The 9,694-nt window shown below is 45.7% G+C and overlaps 1 non-coding gene across 1 annotated transcript; it reads right to left on the bottom strand.

The window, feature by feature from the left end:
- Nucleotides 1-1,624: 1,624 nt before the first annotated feature.
- Nucleotides 1,625-1,697, bottom strand: TRNAT-CGU (transfer RNA threonine (anticodon CGU)). Its single transcript has one exon. It is a non-coding gene; the product is annotated as a tRNA-Thr (tRNA).
- Between the last annotated feature and the right edge of the window lie 7,997 nt (nucleotides 1,698-9,694).

Below are 9,694 nucleotides of genomic sequence, written 5' to 3'. Positions count from 1 at the left end.
ATGCCGATTTACGACCCGTAGGAAGTCGGCGCAGCCATGGGCGAGCAGCGCACCACGGGCGTACTGGCGGCCCATGACCGGTAAGCGAGCCATGATAATTCGACCCCTTGTGTTTCCTCGTGACTGCGGCGACGGGGATTTCAACAGAACGAGTCGGATGTACGGCCTGCATGCGGGGCCCGTTCGGCATAGAGGGTGGCCTGCCTCACTTTGGCAGCAGCACCAGGAGCAGAGCCCAACAACCCAAGTCCCGACCCCTGCCCTGATTCCTGTATTACATGGGCCTGCTGAAGGACCAGCCGTGCGACTCCCAAGAAGAAAACGGCACCCAGGTGGAGGTCATGATTAAGGGAGGAGGGTGTGGGAATTTAAGATTACCCACGCTTGCACGACACGGCTCTGTCTGCCTCACGGGGATACCTCATCTCTCTCCTTCCCCTGAAGCAGTGGCGGAGAGGGCAGGGGCGAGAGACCTGGCGTAGCGTGCCGGGCGGCCCCTCCTTCCCCCTACCCTCTAATATCGATGCACAGCATCTCATCGGGGGGAGACTACGCCGCGACGCCAGAGCCCGCGGATGCTGCTATGACCAAGGATAAAAATTGGGCACTCCCAATAAACAGCCCAGCCCGGTGGCTCTGCCTGAGTGTTTCGTGCTTCCCTGCCACGGATGTGGTCAGAGCTAGCGGCAGGGCGTTCCGTTCTGAGCACAGTGCCCGAGTCCCGTGAGAACCCCCACAAGGTGTTGTTACATGTCTCCTTGACGTCAGCTCCAGCATCCATTGCAGTGAAGAGCAAGCACAGAGCAACGCCAGGGTTCAAAGCGATCGCTGAATGGAAATGTGTTTTTTTTTCATCTAAAGCACAAATTAGATTAAGCTCTAAAAAATAAATGCCATTGAATGGTACTGTGTCATGCAATATATATATATATAAAGGGAAATGAGGGTGCTCGTTATAATACATGAAGGAAAGAAGCCAACAGTCGTCGAGGCCAAGGAAAGCGTTGGGGATGGTACTTTATGTCTTTTTTTTTTTAATGTTTACTTGGATAATCACAGAAATTACTAATGTAATCTGTTAGGGGAAAGATAAATAAACACAAAGTAGAAGAAAAAACAACGTGCCGATGGTGGGATCCGAACCCACGACCTCCGAATAACGCGTCCGGTGCTCTACCAGCTGAGCTACATCGGCCGCTGTCCCCCCTGCTACTTGCTTGGGTATTTATGTTGTCTGTATACGAACCTTGAGAGTGTTCACCAGCGCCACCCTCAACCATAGCGGCGGACGTAGAACGTCCTTTGTTACCGCCAGCGTCACGTAGAACGTGATCAAGAGCGAGGGCGAAAGCTGTGCTAGAACCCTCTTACGCTACCTATGGCTTCAAGACTGCCAGAACCGAGACCCCCGTGAGCTACAAGCAGATCAATTAAAGGGAAATGAGGGTGCTCGTTATAATACATGAAGGAAAGAAGCCAACAGTCGTCGAGGCCAAGGAAAGCGTTGGGGATGGTACTTTATGTCTTTTTTTTTTTTTAATGTTTACTTGGATAATCACAGAAATTACTAATGTAATCTGTTAGGGGAAAGATAAATAAACACAAAGTAGAAGAAAAAACAACGTGCCGATGGTGGGATCCGAACCCACGACCTCCGAATAACGAGTCCGGTGCTCTACCAACTGAGCTACATCGGCCGCTGTCCCCCCTGCTACTTGCTTGGGTATTTATGTTGTCTGTATACGAACCTTGAGAGTGTTCACCAGCGCCACCCTCAACCATAGCGGCGGACGTAGAACGTCCTTTGTTACCGCCAGCGTCACGTAGAACGTGATCAAGAGCGAGGGCGAAAGCTGTGCTAGAACCCTCTTACGCTACCTATGGCTTCAAGACTGCCAGAACCGAGACCCCCGTGACGGGGGTCTCGGTTCTGGCAGTCTTGAAGCCATAGGTAGCGTAAGAGGGTTCTAGCACAGGGGGGTCTCGGTTCTGGCAGTCTTGAAGCCATAGGTAGCGTAAGAGGGTTCTAGCACAGCTTTCGCCCTCGCTCTTGATCACGTTCTACGTGACGCTGGCGGTAACAAAGGACGTTCTACGTCCGCCGCTATGGTTGAGGGTGGCGCTGGTGAACACTCTCAAGGTTCGTATACAGACAACATAAATACCCAAGCAAGTAGCAGGGGGGACAGCGGCCGATGTAGCTCAGTTGGTAGAGCACCGGACGCGTTATTCGGAGGTCGTGGGTTCGGATCCCACTATCGGCACGTTGTTTTTTCTTCTACTTTGTGTTTATTTATCTTTCCCCTAACAGATTACATTAGTAATTTCTGTGATTATCCAAGTAAACATTAAAAAAAAAAGACATAAAGTACCATCCCCAACGCTTTCCTTGGCCTCGACGACTGTTGGCTTCTTTCCTTCATGTATTATAACGAGCACCCTCATTTCCCTTTAATTGATCTGCTTGTAGCTCACGGGGGTCTCGGTTCTGGCAGTCTTGAAGCCATAGGTAGCGTAAGAGGGTTCTAGCACAGCTTTCGCCCTCGCTCTTGATCACGTTCTACGTGACGCTGGCGGTAACAAAGGACGTTCTACGTCCGCCGCTATGGTTGAGGGTGGCGCTGGTGAACACTCTCAAGGTTCGTATACAGACAACATAAATACCCAAGCAAGTAGCAGGGGGGACAGCGGCCGATGTAGCTCAGTTGGTAGAGCACCGGACGCGTTATTCGGAGGTCGTGGGTTCGGATCCCACCATCGGCACGTTGTTTTTTCTTCTACTTTGTGTTTATTTATCTTTCCCCTAACAGATTACATTAGTAATTTCTGTGATTATCCAAGTAAACATTAAAAAAAGAAAAAAAAAGACATAAAGTACCATCCCCAACGCTTTCCTTGGCCTCGACGACTGTTGGCTTCTTTCCTTCATATATATATATATATATATATATATATATATATATATATATATTACCCCGCACCTCCACCAAGTGTTAAGTGGGGATCCAGGCACTGGTAGCGGGCACTGGTAGCGAGAAGAACCGGAGCGGTGGTGGCTTAGCTTTTGAGTCAGCTGGTCCGCAAAAGCACTTCCTCTTCCTCCTTCTCGGCTATCTGTCCGCTTAATCAGAACTTCTTCTTTACAATACACATATATAACTGCAAAAAATTTGCACATTTAAAGCTGACAGTGCCCAGGCCTAAAGCACCATTGCACTCAAGCAGTGGACTGCTAGTTCGCAGCCAGCAGAAAGTGGGCTGCTGCGATGAGCAGGCACAGAGCAACACCGTGGTTGCCTGCAAAGGCTCAACTTGAGAAATTATTTTCTCACTTTAAAGCACCCTGATTAAACTTTCAGTATTAAATGGCAATGAATGGCTCTGTACAAACTAGTATTTTTCATATCTTTAATAGGGCCACTTCATTACATAACTGACGGAGGAATAAACCTTAAACCTCAATAAGGTAATTTTCTCTGATTTAGAATACTTTTGCAGGTGCACCTTACATTGTTTGATCTCTTTTATAATGTTTTTGCAGGTGCAGCTTAAGTTGTTTGATCTCTTTTATAGGCTTTTTGTCTTCTAAAAAAGTTGGAGAAATAGATTGAGTACTATAATAGTAATAATTGGTTTACAGGAAAGGAAAAGTTTTCCCGTGGACACCTGAATCACGCTACAAGGGAAGGAAGATGGGAGCGAAAGCGGAAAGAGAGAGGCCCCATAGTGGAGGGCTACGGAGTAATTTTGACCACCTGGGGATCTTTAACATGCATTGACATCACACAGCACACAGATGCCTCTCCGCTTTGCATCCATCGAAACGCAGCTGCCGGCAGTCAGATTCGAACCCAGGCACTCTAGTCTAGTGCCTAGACCATAAGAATATAAAATTTGACAAACATTTCAAAATTTCGGCTTTTTGTACCATATTTTATGATTTATATTTGAACAAATATAAGGCAGAGTTTCTTTATTTCCTGCACATCAAAAGAACAATGCATTTTATTAATATGAAAATTTTTGTTTATAGTGATGCATCAAAAAGTTAATTTTTTTACAAATTTATCTGTGTGACTAGGTTTTGCTATTGCAAGCTTAAAGGAGTATAGAACACCTTCACTCTGGCTACGTCGTGAATATGCGGTGGCGCTGTCGTAATTACAGACTTTCGCGTGGTAGGAAAAACAATGCTTCAGTTGCTTTCGCCTATTGTGATTGTGCGATGGTTTGCTGCAGCCGAAAAAATAAAAAACAAAGCACCATGCTGACTAGTTGCATCACCGTGGCATGTGCTGGAAGGCAAAGAACGCAAAGTTTAGTAAGCTTGCACAGGTTTCTTATGGGCGAAGGTCGCCGTAAACAGTGGGCCATCGCAGTGTGGCACGAAGGCTGGATACCGACACCGTTACGCCAGAGCGGTTATGGGCTCAAAGGCCATGAATAACTCGAGTTTGGCCTTCTTTATGACGCGTAATGGTATTTTGTGAGTGCACGTAAAATGTTGACAAGGCAGCCAGTATATTAATGTGTAGACCTGTTTATAATGTAAGCAATTCCTGAAGCAAATTTTTTTTTTCACTTTCTAGTTGTATGTATTATGTGCATAGTGAGTTGCTGCGCATGCGATCAGTATTGCACTCCTCCGTGGGCTGTGCTGACAGCGTGTGCTGACAGCCACTGATTTGCTCAATTGGAGATGAATTTTATTATACCGAGGGGTTTGAGTGGTATTCACTGCAGCTAATTTTGAATGCGAGTTGTGGGGTTGAGCGTCCCGAGTGACATATGGGCCCCTGTTTCAGATTTTGAGGATCTTTACATCAACTACGTACTGCATGGCACACTGTCGCATTCAGAGTTTATCCTACATAGAAACGTGGTCACGGCGGCCGGGCCCTAACTATGGAACCAGCATGTGGACGCTGCAGCTTGTAATGCAAGCTAAAAGCTTGAATACCCATGAAGAAATTATAAACGCTGACGCCAGTAACCTTCCACGAACAGAACAGATAGACGTGCAGCGTGGTGATTTAAAGGAATAATGCAAGGATAAGCAAACCTGTACGGTGCCAAGGCACAGTGCCCTTGCTACTGTTGCCATGCTTACCAACAACGCTCATTTGATGCTCGGTATGAAGAATCATCCGAGAATGCAATGATGTTTTGAGCGGAATACTTCCTACCTGGTTTGCATGTGCTGTTTACGAGCAAGAAAAATCACATTCCACTTACCCGACTGAAAGTTGTTGTATGCACCCAAAGCTTTGCAATTCTCGACGCATTCCGCGGCTAATGTGCTGGGCAAATAGCAAATAGATATCAATCAACGCTACTCATTTTCAAGGCAGCAACAACTTCGCTCGTGCGCTTTGAACCCGCTCTTGGTCTGGTATGGTGTGCAGGACAAGGCGATGCATGCTGTGTACGTGAAGTTTTTCCAAGTATTGCTTTTGTACTCACACAGCACGTGGGTATTTTATCTGCCAAAAAGGTGCCTGCATATCACAATAACACGCTCTTGGCAAGTATGGCCACGGCAGTGGGGTGGCACCACAGTGCCGCTCCCGTGCTTTCCGCCTGCTCTGGGGCCATAGACGACTGCCACGCCACTTTGATTGCTTTGTTTGTTTTAAACATGGCGGAGACCTATAGACACCTAATTTTTGGGTTCGTGTTTAATTAGCTGTAATGAAGTGCAAGGTATTACTGTACAGAAAGCACCAGGTGATATCCACCTATGACCGCTAAACAATTTATCATTGAATTTCTTTCCTCATCCGTTTCGGTTTCAAAAGCTGTCTGATGGCTGTGACGCCAAAGTTAAGTCTAGGTCACGTGACGGGTGAAAAAAAATTGTGATATCCTGTGATGTTTAAATTCACTGCAACACTGAAGCCAGCCTGCCTCAAGAACAGGAATCGCAACAATTGAAGAGCTGGAGATTATACTGCGGCTTTTTCATGCTGTGCATGGCTTGGACTTGATTGTGATGTCACAGCCATCTCTCAGCTGTTGAAACCGAAATTGGCGAGAAAAGAAAATTGAACTGAAAATTATTTAGCAGTCGTAGGCAAAAACCACTTGGCGATCCGTATACAGGAATGTCTTACAAAAATGCCACCAAAATTTGGCGTCTATACTCTTTTAAGATGGTGGTCACGGGCAGAAAATATTTTTTCGCCAAAAACAAGTTGGGATAATATTCTTCATAGCAATACAATTTGCTATGATTTTTTAAAAAGAAATTGAGGATGGTGAAGCCCACAACCTGTATCAGTTGGTGTGGAATGAAACTGGCACCTTTACCTTAGCAGATCATGCTAGCCATAACAGCCTAGCATTATCCTTGATGCATTAACATGACAGGAAAAAAAAAACAGTGGTAGCATACCATATATACACCATTACAAAATCGAAGAACTTGAAGGTAAGCTGTCTAAAAATTGTAAAAACATTTTTTTTTTTGTGGAACTGCAGCAGCATCACACTTTGTACCAAAAAAAATTGCCTTGACAAGCACTGGACCATATATCTGCTGGTCTGCAAATATGAAACGCCTTTGCCCACACGTACCAGCCACAGCTATCCGATGGAAACTAAGGCAGAATCAAAAGCACAGAAGAAAGCCCCAGGTTGCCTCCAAAGGATCCCTGTTTCAGCACACGCACCAAATACAGGGAAGGACCTGGAAATCAGAACAATGCAATAAATGCCCACTCCTGGGAAAGGTAAAATGTGAAGGATTTTGTTACAACACAGAAAGTATAATGAATGAAAGTATGAATTCCGCAATTCATGGCAGTTGGTTGTGTCTACTATCTTTGCAAACATTTGTCGTCACTTCAAGTAAAGGATCCATTTCTCGTTCCTAATTCTGAGACAGTTGCTGATTCGCACCAAAATGAGAGCTTGGTATACAGTGCTGGTTTTAGCGTACATGTGGTTGATTTGTATAATCTCTTCCACACTCTCATCCAGTATGTTCAGCAATGTATTACGGAGGACAATGATGAATGCTGGTTCCAAAATGAGTGTGGAACCTTAACCGGATCCTTTTTGGAAATGTTATCTTACTACCTGAGTAACACGTTTTTTGAGTGAGATGGTCGACTTTATACGCAAAAATCTGGTGTGTGCATAGGTGCCAAGATAGCTCCCATCCTCAGCGACATTTATCTAAGCAGGGTTGATATGAAAGTTGAGAATGATTTATCCAGTTGTTGCATGCACATTTTCCGTTTCGTGGAGGATTTTCTGGTGCTAGCTAGCTCTGTGAATCCTGAATTTGTGTCAAATGTTCTTGATGTTTTTGCACGTAATGAGTCGGGACTAAGGCTCACGCATGAAGTCCCCCAAGAAACAGCCTTACAATTTCTCGATTTAAAGTTGTCTTTCCAACCCCACCATGTCTGTTGGCAGTATTCACCTAGGAGTGAAAAGCCCCTTCTGAATTACAGGTCCTTTCATTCAAAGCTTGTAAAAAGTAGTATTGTTACGGGATGCTTAGGCATGGCAGTGAAGAAATCTTGTCATCATAAAATGATGTCCAGTCTCTTAACTCAGGCGGACAAATGCAGGGAAGCTGGTTTCTTGAACTCAGTTCTCGTCTCGAGTGCAGACAAAGTCCTCTGCGCGCTAAAATTGTCTTCAAGCATGTGAGGGCGGGAAAGGTGTTCGGAGGAAGGAAGAAGAAAGGTATGTAGTAGTCATGCCATATGTACACACGCTGTTGCACCAAATTAAAAGAGTAGGAAGCAAGCATAATGTAAACGTTCTGTTTCCTTCTCCTAACAAACTAGAAAGAGTGGGAGCCGCGCGGTTCAAAGAATGCACGAGGGGGCAGAAGAAATGTTTGCAACATAAATCATGAAAATAGATATGTTCCTTGTAAGACTGGCATAGTATATCAAATCCCTCTGTCCTGTGGCCTCAGCTACATAGGCCAGACTGTGCGATGCATTAAAGTGCGGCTCATGGAGCACGCTAATTCGCTGAAAAAGAAAGAAACTAACCTAGCGAAGCACTGATCCATGTGCGAATGCACGTCATTTTTTGATGACAGTGATGTTTTGTTCGTTCATTCTTACCAGTGCACTAGAGAAGTAGCCAAAGCTTTTCACATCAGAAAAAGTAAAGGGTGCGTGAGTACGCCTTTTGTCACATTATCTCCTCGGGAAATGAATATGCTGCACAGTGGGCAGCAGTTCTGCCGATGCACTCGTGCTTTTAAATGCTTTTTTTTCTTTTTACCAAAACTTGAGGTCGTTGACGTTGCGCATGTGCGCTGTTTCTCTGTGTGCGTATATATGATGTGATTCTTCCCAATAAAAAAAATCAGCTGTAAGTTCAGCGCTATTCGTGTGTCTCGTTTCGTTTATTTCTTGGTCTCTGTATTTTTTTCGCTGTTGGGCCACCATTAATTTCGATACTCCCCCGCTTTTTATTGCTTTGGCTGTGGCGGTGCTGATCGAAATTCATGCCCTGGCCACATCAAAGTCATGCTGTGGACTATCTTCATAAATAAGGTGAATTTGATTACATATATCAGCACCCTTGTGGAGCAACCGGTTTTTGCCAGCACATATTTTTAGAAGCGGGTGCACTCAAGTGCTACTCACCTTTTCATGAGGCACAAGGCATACCATCGGGAGAGGCCATGAGCAGAAGCTGCGACGAAGCCAAGATCTCACAATCGCCGTGCATCAAGATTATTTCGGTACACACTGAAAGGAAACAGAAATGGTTGCGCTTGCTGGGACAGGGCTAGCTGGGGCCAAACGGAGGCGTATTCGAAAATGAACTACAAAAGGAAAGCCCTTTCGTGCGAGCCGCCGGGACTGCTTTTAAGCGCACGAAAAAGGGCTCCTTAGTTCCTCTACACTTCACTTGAAGTCACTGATAAATAGACTCATAGCAAGATTACAAAAAAAAATAATTGAGATCGCTAAACAATAGAGCGTCGATGCAGAAAAAAAATTCCAAACAATTTGTAACGAGAGGGCAGCGGTGCAATGGGTTGGCGAGGCAAGTACGGAATGCAACACGTGCTTTGCGCTGTATTTCGCAGTACTCACGAAAGTTTGGAGAAAGCAGCAGGGATGCGTGCCACCCAATCTAATTTGCAGAATCCATTCCAGTCCGGTCATTCTGAAACAACGCGGCGCGAACAAGCCTCCCGCTTGCTTGTACCACTGCGCGCCAAAATTGAAAAGGGAGAAAAAAAAAAAAAAGGCACCTGCGGCTGCGGCGATTAAAAAAAAAAAGCGTCTGGGTTCGAGAGTACACGCAAGCAAAAAACAACAATAGGCAATTTATTACGTCACATCCGCCAGATTACAAACAGATCCTCCTCGCCTACCTTCTTTCTTTTCGCGCATGCGCAGCTTATCAAGATCGCGCGGTGGCGACCGGCAGGTGTTTTTCGTGGAGAGGGAGAGAGAGCTATGAAGGGTGGAGGGGAAATGGCCGCCTTGCATTCCCAGCAACAGAAGAAGACAGGGAAGCCTCCCCCGGGCTTGTGACAATGGGAGCCGGGCACGGGCGCAACAGGCTCTCTCATGGTCGGATTCGAGAGCGGCGGCGGCGGCTCTACTGGCGGCCCATACACACTTAGCTAGCGCTGGTGAACTGACACATTAGAGAATATTTCCTTCCGGAGTGAATGGAGTTAAAATTGTTGTACTTTAATTAT

The sequence above is a fragment of the Amblyomma maculatum genome, chromosome 1, assembly GCF_055883805.1.
Source record: "Amblyomma maculatum isolate TAMU_Amacu chromosome 1, ASM5588380v1, whole genome shotgun sequence".
Taxonomy (NCBI): Eukaryota; Metazoa; Arthropoda; class Arachnida; order Ixodida; family Ixodidae; genus Amblyomma; species Amblyomma maculatum.
Note: the sequence above shows the minus strand (reverse complement) of the source record. Positions and strands in the feature narration are given on the sequence as shown.